General features: G+C 36.6%; 1 protein-coding gene across 1 annotated transcript in view; it reads left to right on the forward strand.

The window, feature by feature from the left end:
- The first annotated feature begins 1,874 nt into the window (after positions 1–1,874).
- MICU1 (mitochondrial calcium uptake 1) overlaps positions 1,875–19,582 on the forward strand; it is a 238,307-nt gene continuing 220,599 nt past the window's right edge. The window contains exon 1 of the mRNA XM_045569191.1: positions 1,875–2,055. The gene's annotated coding sequence lies outside the window, so the exon portion shown is untranslated. The remainder of the gene's footprint in view (positions 2,056–19,582) is intronic.

A 19,582-nucleotide genomic window follows, 5' to 3' on the forward strand; every position in this document is an offset into this window, starting at 1 on the left:
TTATTTATGTCAACATATAATGAATTTATTATTTTTTAAATAAAAAAATCAAAAAATTTTCTATTTTAAGGTATAATATAGTAAACATTGATAGGTATAACACATAAACAAAAGTTCTGGCCGGGTGCGGTGGCTCACGCCTGTAAGCCTAGCACTCTGGGAGGCTGAGGCGGGTGGATCGTTGAGCTCAGGAGTTTGAGACCAGCCTGAGCAAGAGCGAGACCCCATCTCTACTAAAAATAGAAAGAAATTATATGGACAGCTAAAAATATATACAGAAAAAAGTAGCTTGGCATGGTGGCGCATGCCTGTAGTCCCAGCTACTTGGGAGGCTGAGGCAGAAGGATTGCTTGAGCCCAGGAGTTTGAGGTTGCTGTGAGCTAGGCTGACGCCATGGTAGTCTAGCCTGGGCAAGAGTGAGACTCTGTCTCAAAAAAGAAAAAAAAAAAGGTTCTTTGAAGTCCTCAATAATTTTTAAGAGTATAAAAGGGTCCCGAGACCAAAAAGTTTGAGAGCCAGTGATTTATGTTTTTACATGTTATTTAGTAGTTCAACTGGTTATTTAGTTTTATATAGACGAATATTGTCTAAAATCAGGATTGAATTTCACCAATTCTTAAAAACTGATTTTTGTTCACCATGTATGTATTGATTTAACTTTCTTTTTTTCCTTGTTTTGGGAAACAGTTGACTTAGCTACTACTTAGGGTTCCACGAGCCTCTAAAACGTTCTGGAATTCCCATCATCAGAGATAATGGACATGGCTGAGAAGGATAACAAACTACGTGCCTATTAATAATGGGGAAGGATTTCTTTATGACATTTCTCACTTAACAGAGAACAGATTAAATGGGAAGAGATACAGAAAAGGTACATTTTGATAGCTGGGAAGCAAATCAACAATGATTCCTAACTCCTGAGGCAGGTAGAACCAGAGGAATACAGATTAAAGAAAACTGTTTAAGAGTCCAGATCTTAGAGTCCTTCAGATTAGGTCTGTGTCCTAGCTATAGCATTCACTGCATTACCTAAGGGTCTTAGCCTGCTTCCCTTCCTGCAAATGAATAAAAATAGTCTCCATCCCACAGAGTGGTTGTAAACAAACACTCAGCTGTATGTAAAGTGCTAGCATAGTGTCATGAACACAATAAATTGTTGTTCTTAGGTTAATGGGGAGGGAGGGTCCTCTGAGAAGAAATGGAGAAAATAGTTGATTTTGCTTACTTCACAATTTAACCCAGTGATAATTTTGTCTGCCTTTTGTTTCCATAGCTGTTGCCTTTTCTACTGGTCTGCTAAGTAAATTCTTGAAAAAAAGTTTATTTGAAAGTTCTCTGGTATCATACCATGATATTTTCATTCTATTTCTTCCGCAGCAGGAGAGAGAAGATCCTTTCCTACCCACACTTCGGATAAAACCACCTTCTTTGGCGGGAAACATGTTATTAGTAGGTTAGGGACAAAACTGCAATAATATTAGTCTACAAATAAAACACTTGAAAAATCCACACAATAGAAAGTGGTGAGGAAGTTTCTAAAGCCAAAAAAGGTTTAAGGTTATGAAGTAAGAAAATTGTACCAGAAGCTTAAACCTAAACGCAGTTGCAAAGAAACAATTCCCAACTCACTGTGGTCCAGTTTTCTTTTCACTGACTCTTTTTTGCTTAGTCAACACGAAAACGGGTACCAAGGAGGTGTCAGAAGGCACAACCATTTTTTTTTTAACAGATTTCTATGCCTTTTGAAGAGGAGGAAAAAAACTGGAGCAAATGCCGGAGGGCTTCAGGGCGCTCTACAGCTTTTCCCGCCTAGAAGATGAGGGGGTGGGGCCCGAGGCTGGGGCGTGGCGAGTTGCTTCCCTTACTCCTCCCCCTCCTTTTTCTCCGTGCCCCTCCCACACCCACTTCGCCACGATCCCGACAGGCCCAGCGGCTAGGAGAGTCACGTGAGGGTGGGCGGGGGAGGTGGAAGCTTCTCTGCTGCTTCTTCGTTTCTATGGTCGTCAGAAGTGGGCGGCTTTGACCGAGGAGCTGGTGGAGCTGGAGCGTGGACGGGTGAGTCTTGGACTGTGAAGGGTGTGAGGAGACAGCAATTTAGGGAAGGCGAAGGGGAAGGCAGTGGCGAAATAGTTTTAGGGACCTGGGGTCCGAGGCCAGCTGTTTGTCAGCCCCAGGGATCCGGCGACTTGTCGGGTCTGGCGGGATACCGTACTCTCCCTGATGCGCTCAGCTCGCGGTGCTGAGAGGAGTCCCTAGTCCTGCTTGCTCCCCATCCTCCGCTTTCCTTCGCCTCACCACGTCCCTTCTCCCTGTCCCGGGAGAACTTCTCCCAGTGCCGGGTTCCCAACTTGGGCGCCGACGTTTCACTCCTCGCGAGCGACCGGGAGACACAAGTGGCTTTGATTGGTTCTCCTGGAATTTGTGGATGTGGTTGGAAGTAGGTGGGGGAGTTTACACATGGATTTCTGATAGGGAGAAATATTGGTCACCTAATCGAAAAAAGAAGTGGAAAATCAAAGGAGCAATACAAAGTGCAGTCTTCTCGAATGGTTCCGTTTTTATCTTTTCCAGCACCTTCCCGTTCTCATCCTCTCTCTTAAGTTTCCTTCTCACCCTCCCATCCTGGCCCACCATACAGTGTTTTGAGAAAGAGCCAGATGTTACTGACCTATGTGAATAGGAGGAGAGTTTAGACTGACGGTTCTTTACCTTGCTGTCTGTGTAATCTTGTGGTTTATGGTTTCTTTACCTTCTCTTTTAGATGCCTGAAAAATACTGTGGGTATTAGTAAATATAAGTAGAATAAATATTTTATGGCTAAGGGACTAGGGTAAAGTATTTTACTCTTCCTGCGGTACTTTGGAAAGACCCATTTTATTCCTGTTCTTTGTAGATATTTCCATCACACATTTTTTGGTGGTTTCTTTAATATACCTTCAATTATGTTAAAGCATCCCTTTGGGTCAACAGCGGAAGTGATCTAGCAGTATAGGAAAGGCGTTTGCAGATAAGGTGAGAAAAGTTTGGAGTTGTTAGCTTAGGAGAGTTTAGGTTTCGAATAAAAAAAAAATCAGCATCTTGAGGCAAAGGTGTTGGTCAGGATGACCAACCCACAGTCTTTCTGGTGTGAACAAGATAATGAGCTTGTTGAATATTGTCTTATCCTAAAAACTTTAGGACTTACTGCCTCTTGTCTGTGAGAAGGTGGCTCTGGCCTTTAGCTGCTCCTCTTTGTCCTTACCCTTGATAGGTCCCTGAGGATCTCTTCCACTTAAGAACATCACTCTGGCTACCTGATTATATCAAGAAACAAATGACAACCAGAAGAGACCACAAAAAAAAAAAAAAAGCCATTGAAACCTTCTAATTGTCCTTACTGAGGATCATAAAACACAAAATAATAATGTTAAAAAGTGAAGATGCAGGAGTGGCTTGTGTGTTCTTGGGGAGAAAGGGAAAGAGTGATAGAAACTGTATAATAAAAGCAAGAGAACAAAAACGTTCATTGCTGTCTTCCTTTATAGAGCATTTGCTATATTTAGTAGATGCTTTACATTCCTAGGGAGTGCATCATGAGACTGACTTTCCTGTATTTAAGAATAAAACAGTGGTTTGCAATTTCTTTCATAAGGCAATATTATGTAAAATAATTATAACTGAAATATTTAACTGATCGATTCCTTCAGATCATATATTATTCAGAATTGTAGGACTAACATAATTGATAAAGCTTTTTAAAATCTAATTTTACCACTTTTAATCTTCACAGTATCTCTTGAACAATTTTTACAGTAGCTATAGCACTTGCTGAATATTAACCATTTTTTTTCCATGTAGAGTTTTGAATATATCCCATTTTAAATGAGGACAAATTCTTAAAAAGGGTTTACTCACAACTTTTTTTTCCCACCCATATTTTCAGAGTGAAAATAGCTTTATTTTGTGCCAGGGGAAAAAAGTGATAGATATTCTATTCTCTTTGGTAAATTACAAGAAAATTGTTAATGCTTTTAAGACATTAAATGTGAATATCTGAGTATATTTGAGAAGAAAACCCAGGGGTAGTATTTTTAAATGTTTTAAATTTACTATTATAAATGTATTATGTGCTTATTTTTGAAAAATGGAAATATTATAGAAAATATAACATTAAAAGTCAAAATCCTAATTTGTCTTTTCCAGTGCTACCAGGTAACCCTAGATCCCTTTGCATATTTGGGTATCAATGTGGAAAAGTAATTAAGACTTTGGAGTCAGATTCTCTGGGAAAGATAGTAGTAATAGTACCAGGCCTACATCCTACAACCTCAGAAACCCAAGAAGAAAGAGAACTTCCCTTTCTCTACTATTTTAGCAAACCATGGTAGTCTCCTTGGCCTGACTTGGTCTTTGCCCATTCTAGAGACAGTCCCTGTGACCAGAGCGATGGAATGCTTTATGTAGGCAGGCTTGGATGTTCTTCCCACCCTGAAGTGGGGTGGTAGGGAATGTGGTTTCAAACCACTTGAATTAAGGGTGGGTGACAGTTTCTAAAGGAAAATTGAGGTGTTACTTCTTGGAGAAGGGAGTATGGTTGCTGGACAGGCAAAAACAACAGATGTTCACTAAAATAATTTTCATGTGTTTATTTTTTTTTTGTTAAGGGTATTTGTTTTCCTTTTGCAATATACATTAATTGTATTTACAATTTATGTTGATTTTTTCTTTTTTTTCCTATTTTAATAATTCATTTTTTCTTTTCTCCACCACTGCATATATGCTCAGATTTTTTCTTTTTTAATGTCTATTATTAACTTATAGAACTTGAAATTTATATTCTTCCAGTGTGTATAGTTGTATTGTGATGAGTATTATTATGCCTGCTCTATGGAAACACAAAGTTGCCAGGTCAGGAATCAAACACAGTTCTGTATGACTACAAAATTGATGGCCAGTAAGAGGTCAAGTTAGTTCAGATCTGCTATCCAGAACTATTTCATTAGCTAGATTTCCTAAAGTAAGACACTTTATTTTCTGAGTCTCAGCTTATTTAAACAAAACAAAATATGCAATATCAATACATACTTATCTGTATGTTCAGTAGCACTTTCATCTGTGATCTTCTAATTTTGCTTTCGTTAAGTCCCAAAGTTTAAAACAACATCTTCAAGTAAGCAAGGGAAATTCTTTTTAAAAAAAGTACCAGGGTAAATAGAAGTTGGAGTAAAGGTTGAAAAAAAAAAAAAGGCCAGAAAATATCCTGTAAAATACCTAATATGGCTGTCAACCTAGCAGGTTTGTTTCTAGAAAGAACATAAATGTAGACATATTGTTATAAAAGAGTATCTATAAAGATACCTGTTGTGAATGCTAAAAAAATTTTTACTAAAATTGTTATGTATATAGGAAGTAACTTCCTCTGGCATATATATATATATATATATATACACACACACATATATTCTTTATAGATTGGCCCACATTACTAATCAGTTCTTTATTATTCAATGAGACTGTGAGTAACATGTCATCGACTCACAGCTGAATTCTGACATGGAATTGTTATTACATTTTAATACAGGTACCCCATTTTCCTTGATTGGAAATTGAGTATAGTGCAAAGAGAAAGTATTCATAGGAACATTTACAGAGTTCTTTGCAAATACAAGGTGGCATTCTTAAATATTGATTCCTTCATTGTGTCTTCACATATCATTTCTATATTATAGTAGGATTTAGAGCTTTTAATTTAATAGAGAAGCCCATAAATATTCTAACTCTGTGTTTAGTGATGCATATAATATGTTATAGTTGATCAATATTTTATATTTATTTCTTGGTCTTTTTTTTGTTTTTTTTTTTTTTTGAGACAGTGTGTCACTCTGTTGCCCGGGCTAGAGTGCCGTGGCGTCATCCTAGCTCACAGCAACCTCAAACTCCTGGGCTCAAGCGATCCTCCTGCCTCAGCCTCCCGAGTAGCTGGGACTACAGGCATGAGCCACCATGCCCAGCTAATTTTTTTGGTATATATTTTTAGCTGTCCATATAATTTCTTTCTATTTTTAGTAGAGACGGGGTCTCACTCTTGCTCAGGCTGGTCTGGAACTCCTGAGCTCAAATGATCCGCCCGCCTCGGCCTCCCAGAGTGCTAGGATTACAGGCGTGAGCCACCGCGCCCGGCCTATATTTATTTCTTAAAATTTATTCTTCCGAGGGTTAGTCTCAGTCTTTTGAAGACCTTGGCTTAGTTAATCACTGCTTTTCCTATACATCCCCATGTTAAAGCTTTATGGAAAAAGCACATTGTATCCAAACCAACTTAGCAATACATGAATTAACTAATTAGGGAATTACAAATGAGGATATGGCTGTAGGTTTACATAGACACTTTAGATTTGTTCTGTTGTATGATTAACTCAATAACAGGTTTTGGGTGGTTGGGTGGCATTGACAATTTTTTTTATTATATGTATCACATACAAACATATTTCTCCATGACTGTATACTCTTCATCAAACCTAAGCATAAAAATATACAAGTTTACCTGTTTCTTTAGGTCTTCATTTCCTTATGAGGGCTCCCATGTCACATAAAACTTAAATTAAATAAATTTGTATGTTTTTTCTTTTTTTTCCTTTCTTCCTTCCTTCCTACCTACCTACATTCCTTCCTTTTTTTTCTGTCTTTTCTTTCCTTTCTTTCTTTTGTTTTGACAGAGTCTTGCTCTTGTTGCCCTGGCTAGAGTGCTGTGGCATCAGTCTATCTTACGGCAACATCAAACTCCTGGGCTCAAGTGATCCTCCTGCCTCAGCCTCCCTCCTGGCTGATTTTTTTTTTTTTTTCTATTTTTAGTCACCCAGCTAATTTTTTTCTATTTTAGTAGAGACAGGGTCTCGTTCTTGCTCAGGCTGTTCTCAAACTCCTGACCTCAAGCGATCTTCCCACCTTGGCCTCCCCAAAGGCCCTAGGATTACAGGTGTGAGCCATGTATGTTTTTTTCTTGTTAATCTGTCTTTTGTTATATAGGCCTCAGCCGTGAACCTAGGATAGGTGAAGAAAAGATATCTTTATTCCCATACACATATGTAAGAAACACTACATGAAAATATATGTACACTTTAAAGAATAATTATAAAAATTAACTTTATAGATACCCACCATCCAGGTACAAAGCATTTCCTTCATCCCAGAAGTCCTCTATGTGCCCTTCCCAACCACAGCCCTCTTCTTTCCCTCTGGAGAAAAATCACCATCCTGAGTTTTGTTGATAATCATTATTATGTGTTATCACCAAACAAATAATATAGTTTTGCCTGTTTTTGAACTTTATATAGATGAAATAATACTATATACAGTAGGTCCCCCCTTATCCATGGGGCATATGTTCCAAGACCCTCAGTGATGCCTGAAATCAAGAATAGTATCAAACCTGATTGCCATCAATCATGACACGTTTGTGTTCATATGTCTTCTACCCACAAATTTTAATGCCTTTTATATTTCAACTAAGCACTTATCACTCACTGTGGCTGTTAACTTTTACAATTTGAGGTGTAGCAGCAAAACTAGCACAAATTTCTTTTTCATTCTTCACAACTTCATAGATAGAAGATTCATTCTTACTATAGATCTTAGAACCTCTGCATACAATTTTTTTCTTATTAAGTGGAGGATTTTCACCTTTTCACTTAAAGAAGCACTTTATGGCTTCTTTTTGGCATATTTGAACTGCCAACGTCACTACTCTTACAATCTGGAGCCTTTATTAAGTAAAATAAGGGTTATTTGAACATAAGCACTGTGAGATCTCGACAGTTGATCTAATGACCGAGATGACTAAGTGACTAATGGCCAGGCACTATATACCGACAGCATGGATATGCTGGAAAAAGGGATGATGGAGGGACAGAGCAGCACAGTGTGAGATTTCATGTGGGTGCGCTACCCACAATAGCACCCCATTTAAAACTTATGAATTGTTTATTTCTGAAAATTTCCATTTAATATTTCTGGACCACGGTTGACAGACAGCAGGTAACTTAAACTGAGGAAAGTGAAACTGCAAATGAGGGAGGATGACTGTACTTTATGATTATATAAAATTCAAGAAAATGCAAAATCATCTTTATAGGGCAGTTATGGTGATAGCACTGGCACTACATCGGTTTCTAAAATTCTGAGAAAGAGGACCCCTTCTTTCTGATCAAAGGAACTGTGGTCCCAAGAGTGTGGGGAGAATACCTATTATGTTTTTCTTTCTCTATCCTCTAGAACAGTGGTTTTCAACTGGAGCCAGTTTTGCCTCCTAGGGGACAGTGGGCAATGTATGGAGACATTTTTGGTTGTCACACTCAAAATGAGGGAGGGGGTTGCTACTAGCAACTAGTAGTACCAACCAGGTAAACAGAGGAGAATAAACTTTGTATTTGAGGATAAAAGTGAAATAAGTGTAGGAGAACTTAAAGGCTTTGGGAATTTTTTGGTTTGTGAGAAGTTTTGGGAGATGATGTGATATTTCTTTTTTTTTTCACCTTTCCATCACAGAATCACAGAATGTTAGAAAAGAATCTTGGAGACCATGTAACCTTATTCCCCTAATTTGACAAATGAGAACACTGAGTCCAGATGGTATTCAGGTTTTAAATTTGAATAGCTAGGATTTGAATTTAAGACTTCTAAGTCTATTACGCTTTGTTGTTCCACACATTATTGCTCTCTTCTCTTTTTTGTGTGTTTTGGAATGCTTTCTGTTTACAAGAAGACCAGGGTGAGAGCTGCATTCTAGAGAAAGATGAATTTAAGCAATTAGATTACCATATACGTTGGCTTGCCAAACAGAAGCTCTGTCTGGATAAAGATCATGCATTTGGTGCTCTTAGAAATATGACCATGAAAATGGAACAGGAAACTCAAATTTTAGGATATATTAATAGCTCTCTTTAATCTTGAGAACTGTAAGTGAGGCTAAAAGTGCCTTGGAATGACTTGCAGGCTTAAATAAGAAGAAGCAAAGAAGAAAAAAGGAAGAAAAGGAATAAAGAGAAAAGAAAGAGAGGGATTAGGGTTGCATTTCATGGGGCTGGGTAGAATGCTCTGAGATAGTTTTTTCAGATCCTGGTATTTTTGAATAAATTTTAAGGTGGTATTATTTTAATATTTCATTTTTTAGGCTCTTCCTGTTTAGGATCTGGTCAGAATAATCCTGTCCTTTTCCCATAACCACCGTGAGGATTTTGGTGTACTCATTGTCTCTTGTAACTCATTATGGTGCATCTCAGGAGAATATTAATGGTTATTCTTTTTTTATTGATGCATGTGATTACATTGATCTGAAGGTTTAACAGAGACAGCATAAGAAGATATTTTGAAAGATGAAGTTTAAGTAGCTCTTCTATCTATCTTATCCAAGTGATAGATAGATTTTTTTTTTAATTTTGTTTTTAGAGATGGGGCCTTGCTCTGTTGCCCAGGATGGATACAATCATAACTCACTGCAGCCTCCAACTCCTGGGCTCAAGTGATCCTCCTCCCTCAGCCTTCTGAGTAGCTGGGAGTACAGGTGCATGCCACCACACCCAGCTAATTTTTTTTTTTTTTTTGGTAGATACAGGATCTCACTATGTTGACCAGGCTGGTCTCGAACTACTGGCTTCAAGTGATCCTCCTGCCTTGGCCTCCCAAAGTGCTGGGATTATGGGTATAAGCCACTGTACCCATCCAGTGTTAGCTACTCTTAATGCTGCAAGTTAGTTTTGCTTAGTTTTTTATATCTCTAACAGTCATTCTCAGCTGGGCTCCCACATCTGAATCACAGAATGCAGGAAATGATTTCAGTGATTATTTTCTCAGTTCTCCCCAGATCAGTACGTAACTGCAGATTGAGTATCCCTAATCCAAAAATTTGAAATACAAAATGCTCCAAAATCCAAAACTTTCTGAGCATTTCCACAAGTGGAAAATTCCACAACTAACCACATGTGATAGGTCCCAGTCAAAATGCAGGCACACATAGTTTATTCAGTATCCCTAAGGAAAAACAGACCGTTATAGTCCCCTTTAGCTGCAGTGTATCTTTTGTGTGGAAAGTATACAAACTTAGTTTTGTGTATGAAATTATCAAAAATATTGTATAAAATTGCTGAGCATGGTGGCTAATTCCTGTAATACCAACACTTTGGGACGCCAAGGATCACTTGAGGCCAGAAATTCAAGACCAGCCTGTGTAACATTGCGAGACTCTGTCTCTACCAAAAAAAAAAAAGAAAAAATTTAGCTAGGTATGGTGCAAGTGCCTACAGTCCCAGCTACTCAGGAGGTTGAGGTGAGAGGATCACTTAAGTCTAGGAGTTTGAGGCTGCAGTGAGCTATGATCACACCACTGCACTCTAGCTGGTGTGACAGAGTGAGACCCCATCTCAAAAAAAAAAAGTATTGAATAAAATTACCTTCAGGCCATGTCTCATTATGTATTAGCAGATACTCCAAAATTTGAAAAAATCTGAAATCCAAAACACTTCTGGTCTCAAGCATTTTGAATGAGAAATACTCAGCCTCTAGTACCATTCTAGATGCATGGGAAAAAAGTTAAATCATTGCCCAATAATGTCTTAAATCTCTCATGGAACCCCTATTGAGAAAGGCCATAAGATGTGAGTGACTATGCTTTGTTAACTCTCTACCTTAGCTGCGTAGGGTTGAAGCAGATTGAAACTGATGAAAGAGTGCAAGTAAGGATTGTGGGAATTTTTATCTATTTCATATTGTTTTGGAGAAACACTGTGAGCAGTTATAATTTAATTGAGTATTCCTCAAGGAATATGAATTATGTGTAGTCATTGTGATTAAATCTAGGTAAATGATGTTTACAAATGGGAAATACCTTACAGTAGGAAATAATTCTTAAAAAATAGACTTTTTTGGGAGCAGTTTTAGGTTTATAGAAAAATACTGAGCAAAAAATACAGAATTCCCACATGCCCCTTCATCCTGCCCCCCAATTTCCCGTATTTTTAACATCTTACATTAGTGCAATACATTTGTTAAAATTGATGAGCGAATATTGATAACATTATTATAATAACTAAAGTACCTAGTTTACATTAGGGTTCTCTCTGCATTCATTCTTTCTCTTGGCCTTTTTTTTGTTTTTTTTTTATATTAAATTCATTAACAACCATTTTTAAGTGTACAGTTCAGTAGTATTAAGTATAATCACACTGTACAACAGGTCTCTAGAACGTTTTCATCTGGAAATAATTTTTGAAGATAAGGCCAGGCATGGTGGCTCACGGCTATAATCCTAGCACTCTGGGAGGCTGAGGCAGGAGGATCGCTTGAGCTCAGGAGTTTGAGACAAGCCTGAGTAACAGCGAGACCTCCTCTCTACTAAAAATAGAAAAATTAGCCAGGCATTGTGGCGTGGGCCTATAGTCCCAGCTACTCTGGAGACTGAGGCAAGAGGATCACTTGAGCCCAGGAGTTTGAGGTTGCAGTGAGATATGATGGCACCACTGCACTCTACCCTGGGTGACAGAGCGAGACTCTGTCTCAAAAAAAAAAAAAAAAAAATTACAGTTCTAATATTAATATATATGAGGCTGGTGAAAATATGAGTTTGTTTTCCTTTGATTTTCAATCTTTCTATAACATTAAAAAAAAACTTCTATAGGAAAGGAAGCTAACCAGTGATAATGTGAAAGTAGATCATCTTTTCCAGAAATTGAGACATCTTCCTTTAGCAGGGCCAGAACTGCATGGTATAGTCCATAGGCCTACTTAAAGATAGCAGAAAGTTTAATGCCTACTACCGCAGGAACAGGGGCTTTGCTTTTGTTATGATAGTGGTCAGCAGAGTGAAAGAAGTGGTGGTTTAGATTCGTATGGATTTGATAGCAATATTAGCCAATTTTTCCAGATTCTGCCTGTATTTCTGCTTATTATCTCAGCATTGTTCCTCCAAATGCTGTGCTTATCTTTGATGTAAGTGGTCTTATAAAATCGAAATGACAAGCATTATCAGTTTCCCGAACTTGCTCTCTATTCTTGGATTTACACATGGAAGAACATAGAATTTCAGCTCTTTTCTTTATAAGAATGGTGAGCATAAGTTTGTGTGGAGCTTCTTGCTGATACTCCCGTATGTTTGTATAAGTATACCATAACTAAGTCTCTTATTCTCTTTTTGATGCTTCCTCGTTTTTCATTGATTCATTGTGTTTATTTTTTAATCTTATTTTATCTGGTTTATCTTTTTAACCTTTTTACTTTGAAATAATTTTAGAGTTACCAAAAGAGTACTATTGTAACAATAGTACAGAGTTTCCAGTACACCCTTTACCTAGGTTCCCTTAATGTTAGCATCTTACATGACCATAGTAAAATTATTAAAATGAGGATATGAACATTGGTATATTACTGGTAACTAATCTACAGAAATAAGAAATTATTCAAATTTCACCAGTTGTCCTACTAATGTCCTTTAGTTGGTGTAAAATTCAATCCAAGGTTTCACATTGTATTCAGTTGTCATGTCACCTTAGTCTCCTTCAATCTGTGGCAGTTCCTCACTTGTTTGTCTTTCATGACCATGACACTTTTGAAGAGTACTGGCTAGGTATTTTGTAGAATGTCACTCAGTTGAATTCGTCTGCTATTTGCAGGTAATTAGATTGAGGTTGTGCATTTTTAGCAAGAATGCCACAGAAATGATTTTGTGCTCTTCTCATCGTATCAGGAGGTACAAAATGTGAATATGTCTTAATCCTGGTGATACTAACCTTGATCATTTAAGTGGGCTCTGCAAGGTTTTCCCTCTATAAAACTACTGTTTTTTTCCTTTGAAATTATTATTCCTGTTAGGTGTCTTGTGGGGAGTTACTTTGATATTATGTATTTCTTTGGTTCACCATACTCTGCTTTCACCCACTAAATGGGTTTCATCATACTTTGACCCATTAATGTTAACATCTATTTTTGCCTGCAACAATTATCACTGTTGTGTTTAAAATTTTTTTGTTTTGCACCATTTCTTTTCATTTTTTTGAGATAGAGTCTCACTGTATTGCCCCAGCTAGAGTGCAGTGCTGTGTTAACAACTCACTGCAACCTTGAACTCCTGGGCTCAAGCGATCCTCCCGTCTCAGCCTCCCGAGTAGCTGGGACTACAGACGAGTGCTACTATGCCCAGCTAATTTTTTCTATTTTTAGTAGAGATGGGGTCTCTCACTCTTGTGTAGGCTGGTCTCTAACCTCTGACCTTAAGTGATCTTCCCACCTTGGTCTCCCAGAGTGCTAGGATTACAGGCCTGAGCCATAGTGCCCAGCTCATTTCTTCTACATGTATTGAATGAAACTATATTGAAAGGAAGAGCTATCCGTTCTCCATTTATTTAATTATTTGATTCTTTATTTACTTATATCAGCACTAATTTAGGGATATTTATTATAATTTATGGTTTATAATTCATTACTATCATTATTTATTTTTTTTGCTCAAATTGTTCCAGATTCGGCTTGTGGGAGCTCCTTCAAGTTAACTTTTGTGGCCCTTCAGTACACCCTCATCATTTAAAAAACATTACTTCCTGTACGACAAGATGTCCCAGATTCATCTTGTGGTCCCTACCCCAGCCCTGAACTTAACCAGTTTTCCAAGAAATCCTAGTTCCCTTTATTGATGTTGAGAAACCAAGATTTGGACACTAAATAAGCCCAGACATAATACAAAGTACATGTAGCTATATTTAGTTATATATCCTTCTGCACATACTTTAAAAACTATGAGTTCATAGTAATATCTCCAACTCAGCCTCACGTGAAGAATCATAATAGCTCTTTCCCTTTGTTTATTTGTAATTCCTTTTTCTAACAGTGAGAGAATTAGATATTATTATCCCTAATATATTTACTTACTTATTTACTCCATCCTATTTTATACATGAACTAATTTCAGAATTGCTAACACATACTACTCTAGAAAGTAAATTTATAAATTATATTTCAATTTTTTTGTCTCTAACCTGACAGTATACAATCAAAATGATACTTTGCAAAGTTACCTAAATTTAATCTTTTCTTCTTCACCTCCTTTGGCAAGTTATAATATTCATTTGTAATACAGTTAAGTTCATTTGTTACTGTTTGTATTACACATTGGGCTCTGTTACATCCTGGTTAATTTTAATTACTAAAGTAGTTTTTGAATATGCGAAACATTGCCATGATTTTGAGAGTCAGAGAAGTGTCCTTTCTCTGGCATCCCTTCTGCCATTCTTTCCAACCTGTTCCCGGCTCCCCTTGTAGATAATCAATCTTCATTAGTTGGTTTTTTAAAAAATTGTGGCAAAATACCTGTAACATAAAGTTTTCATGTTAACCATTTTAAGTGTATGGTTAAGTGGTGTTAAATACATTCATAACATACAACTGTCTCCACCATCCATGTCTGTAACTTTTATTTTGTAAAAACTGAAACTCTATACCCATTAAACAGTAATATCCCATTCTGTCCTTCTGCCGGCCGCTGGCAACTACCATTCTACGTTCTCTGCCTATAATTATGAGTACTCTACGTACTTCGTGTAAGTGGAATCACAATATTTATCTTTTTGTAATTGGCTTGTATAGCTTAGCATAATGTTCATCATGTTGTGGCATATGTCAGAATTGCCTTCCTTTCTAAGGGTGCATAATATTCCATTGTATGTACATGTATGTGCTTATCCATTCTTCTGTCTATGGATACTTCGGTTGCTTCTGTTTTAACTGTTGTTCATAATGCTGCAGTGAACGTGGGTGTGTAGAGATTTTGCTTTCATTTGTTTTGGATATATACCCATAAGTCGAATTGCTGGATTATACGATAATTCTATTTTTAATTTTTTCAGGAACTACTGTACTGTTTTCCACACAGCTGCATCATTTTACATTGCCACCAACAGTATTCAAGAGTTTCTTTAGTATTCACATCCTTGATAACACTTGTTATTTTCTGTTTTGTTGATAGTTGCCATCCTAATGGGTGTGAGGTGGTATCTTATTATAGTTTTGGTTTGCATCTTCTAATGATTAGTAATGTTGAGCACCTTTTCATGTGCTTATTGGCCATTTGTATATCTTCTTTGGAAAAGTGTCTATTCAAGTCCTTTGCCCATTTTTGAATCTGGTGTGTGTATGTGTGTTTTACTGTGAGTTTTAGGAGTTACCTATATATCCTGGATATTAATCCCTGACATATGACTTGCAAATATGTTCTCTCATTCTGTATTTTACCATTTTACTCTGTTGATAATGTCTTTTGATGCACAGCTTTTAAAAATTTTCATGAAGTCTAATTTGTCTATTTTTTCTTTTGTTACTTGTGCCTTTGGTGTCATATCTAAAGAAATCATTGCTAAATTCAGTGTCCTGAAGCTATTGTCCTAGATTTTCTTCTAAGAGTTTTATGGCTTTGGGTCTTACATTAAGGTCTTTGATCCATTTTGAGTTACTTTTTGTGTTTGGTGTTAAGGGCTCAACTTTATTCTTATTCGTGTAGATATCCAGTTTGTTCAGTACCATTTACTGAAAAGATTTTTCTTTTGCCATGGAATGGTCTTGACACCCTTGTGAAAAATCATTTTATCATATATACAAGGGTTTGTTTTTGGGTTCTCTATTCTATCCTGTTGGTCTATATTCTTCCCTTAAGCTAGTTCCTACTCTAGCTTTTCAGGAAGTTCTGAAATCAGGAAGTATAAATCCTCCTTTTTTGTTCCTCTTTTTCAAGATTATTTTGGCTATTCAGAGTCTCTTGAGATTCCATGTGAATTTTAAGATGAGTTTTTGTATATCTTCAAAAAATGCCATTGGGATTTTGATAGGATTGTATTAAATCTGTAGACCACTTTGGGTAGTATTGTATCTTAACAATATTAAGTTTTCCAATGCACAGGCATGGGATTTGTTTCCATTTATTTATGTCTTTAATTTCTTTCAACAATATTTTGTAGTTTTCATTGTACAAATCTTTCATCTTCTTGGTAAAGTTAATTCTTAAGTATTTTATGTTTTTAAATGCTATTGTAAATGAAATTGTTTTCATAATTTACTTTTCAGATTGTATATTGCTAGTGCATAGAAATGCAGTTCATTTTTGTGTATTAAGTTTGTATCCTGCCACTTTGCTGAATTCATTTATAAGTTCTAAAAGCTTTTTTCGGTGGAATCTTTAGGGTTTCCTATGTATAGGATCATGTCATCTGTGAACAGAGGTAATTTTACTTCTTCGTGTCCAGTTTGGATGCTTTTTGTTTTTCTTGCCTAATTGCACTTGTTAGAACTTAGTATTGTGTTGAATAGAAGTGGTGAAAGTGGACATCCTTGCCTTGTTTTTAATCTTAGAGGAAAAGCTTTCAATCTTTCACCATTGAGTATGATGTTTGCTGTGGGTTTTTCATATATTATGTTGAGATAGTTTTCTTCTATTCCTAGTTTGTTGAGTGTTTTTATCATGAAAGGGTGTTGAATTTTGTCAAATGCTTTTACTGCATCAATTAAGATGATCATGTGGATTTTTTCTTCATCCTGTTAATATCGTGTATTACATTGATCGGTTTTTATATGTTGAACCATCTTTGGATTCCAGGAATAAATCCTATTTGGTCATGGTGTCTAATCGTTTTCGTATGCTGCTGAATTTGGTTTGCTTAGTATTTTGTTGAGGATTTTTGCACTAATGTTCATAAAGGATATTGGTCTGTAGTTTTCTTGTAGTATCTTTGTCTGCCTTTGATATCAGATTTAATCTCCTTATTAGTTAGAGGTCTGTTCAGATTTTCTATTATTTTTTCACGATTTAGCCATGGTAGTTTTTGTATTATTAGGAGTTTATCCATGTGATCTAGGTTATCCAATTTGTTGGTCTATACTTGTTCATAGTACTGTCTTATTTCTCTTATTTTTATTTCTGTAGAATCTGTACTAGTGTTCCCACTTCCATTTCTGATTTTAGTAATTTAAGTCTTCTCTTTTTTTCTTAGTTCATCTGGCTAAAGTTGTGTTGCTTTTTTTTGATCTTTTCAAAGAACCAACTTTTGGTTTCATTGCTATTCTCTATTGCTTTTCTTTTCTATTTTTTATTTATTTCTGCTGTAATCTTTATTATTTCCTTCCTTCTGCGAGCTTTGGATTTAGTTTGCTCTTTTTCTATTTCCTTAAGTTATAAAGTTACGTTGTTGATTTGAGATCTTTCTTGGTTTTTTTTTTTTTTTTTTTTTGAGGCAGAGTCCCACTCTGTCACCTTGGTTAGAGTGCCGTGGCATCAGCCTAGCTCACAGCAACCTCCAACTCCTGGGCTCAAGCAATCCTCTTGCCTCAGCCTCCCAAGTAGCTGGGACTACAGGCATGCGCCACCATGCCCGGCTAATTTTTTCTATATATATTTTTAGCTGTCCATATAGTTTCTTTCTATTTTTAGTAGAGACAGGGTCTTGCTCTTGCTCAGGCTGGTCTTGAACTCCTGAGCTCAAACAATCTGCCTGCCTTGGCCTCCCAGAGTGCTAGGATTACAGTGTGAGCCACCACGCCCGGCCTTTCTTGTTTTTTTAACGTAAGCATTTGTAGCTATAGATTCCCGCTTAGCACTGCTTTTGCTGCATCCCGTAAGTTTTGGTATGTTGTGTTTTGTTTCATTCACCTCTGAGTACTTTCTGATTTCTTCTTTGATTCATTGGTTGTTTAAGAGTGTGTTGTTAATTTTCAAAATTTTAAAAATTTTCCAGTTTTACTTTTGTTACTGATTTCTAACTTTATCCCGTTGTGGTCAGAGAAGATAATTTGTAGGTTATCTGTCTTTTAAAGTGTTTTGAGACCTAATTTGTGGTCCAACTTATGGCTCATTCTGGAGAATGTTCCATGCACCCTTGAGAAGAATATGTATGTTCTTGTTGGGTGGAGTGTTCTGTATTTGTCCATTAGATCTAGTTGGTTTATTGTGTTAACTCTTTTGTTTCCTTACTTATCTTCTGTTTGGTTGTTTTATACATTGTTGAGAGTGGGGTATTGCAGTTTCTAGCTATTATTATAGAACTGTTTATTTCTCTCTTCATTTCTGTCAGTTTTTGCTTCATATTTTGCTGGTCTGTCATTAGGTGTGTAAATGTTTACAATTGTTGTATCTTCCTTCTGTACTGAAACTTTTATTAATATATAATGTGTTTCATTGTCTCTTGTAACCTTTTTTGATTTAAAGTCTATTTGTTTGGTATTAGTATAGCCACCCCTGCTCTCTTTGGGTTATTGTTTGCATGGAATGTCTTTTTCCATCCTTTCCTGTTAAGTCTACTTATGTCTTTGGCTCTACAGTGAGTCTCTTGTAGACAGTGTATAGGTGAGTTATTTTTTAAAATCCATTTTGCCAGTCTTTGTCTTTTGATTGGAGAGCTTAATCCATTTACATTTAAAGTAATTACTGACAATGAGGGACTTATTTCTGTCATTTTGCTATTTGTTTTCTATATTCCTTATAGGTTTTTTTTTTTTTTTTTTTGAGACAGGGCCTTGCTATGTTGTCCAGGTTGGCCTTGAATTCCTGGGCTCAAGTAATCCTCCTGCCTCAGCCACCCAAGTAGATGGGACTAGAGGCATGTACCACCAGGCCTGGCTATATATCTTATAGGTTTTTGTCCCTCATTTCCTGCATTACTGTTTTGTGTTTAATTGATTTTTTTTTTTTTTTTCTTGAGACAGAGTCTCACTCTGTTGCCCAGGCTAGAGTGCCATGGCGTCAGCCTAGCTCACAGCAACCTCAAACTCCTGAGCTCAAGCGATCCTCCTGCCTCAGCCTCCTGAGTAGCCAGGATTACAGGCATGTGTCACCATGCCTGGCTGATTTTTTGTATGTATATATTTTTAGTTGTCCAGCTAATTTCTTTCTGTTTTTTTAGTAGAGACGGGGTCTCGCTCTTGCTCAGGCTGGTCTCCAACTCCTGAGCTCAAACGATCCGCCCGCCTCGGCCACCCCTTAATTGATTTTTTTAAATGAAATATTTAAATTCCTTTCTCATTCCTTTTGTATATATTCTATAGCTATTTTCTTTGTAATTACCATAGAGATTACATTTAACATCCTAAAGTTATAATGCTCTAATTTGAATTTATAATAGCTTAATTTCAATAACATACACAAACCCTGCTTCTTTAACAGCTCTATCCCCACCCCTTTCTGTTACTGATGTCACAAAATTGTATCTTTATATGTTAATGTGCTCAAAACCATAAACTAATAATTCTTTAAAATGCAGTAGTCTCTTAAATTATGCAGAAAACAAAATGTGGAGTTAACATACCAAAATTACAATAGCAGTAGCTTTTAGTTTTTTTCTAAAATGTATGAGTTATTTTTACAAGTCTATCTTTGCTCCTATGGTTTGCATTTGTCAAATTCCCATGTGTATTTGGGTCTATTTGTGGTCTTTCTATCCAATACCATTGATCCATTTTTGGTTTTTTTGTTTCTTTTTTTTTTTTTTTTTTTTGAGACAGAGTCTCGCTTTGTTGCCCGGGCTAGAGTGAGTGCCATGGCGTCAGCCTAGCTCACAGCAACCTCAAACTCCTGGGCTTAAAC

Source organism: Lemur catta, chromosome 14, assembly GCF_020740605.2.
Source record: "Lemur catta isolate mLemCat1 chromosome 14, mLemCat1.pri, whole genome shotgun sequence".
NCBI lineage: Eukaryota > Metazoa > Chordata > Mammalia > Primates > Lemuridae > Lemur > Lemur catta.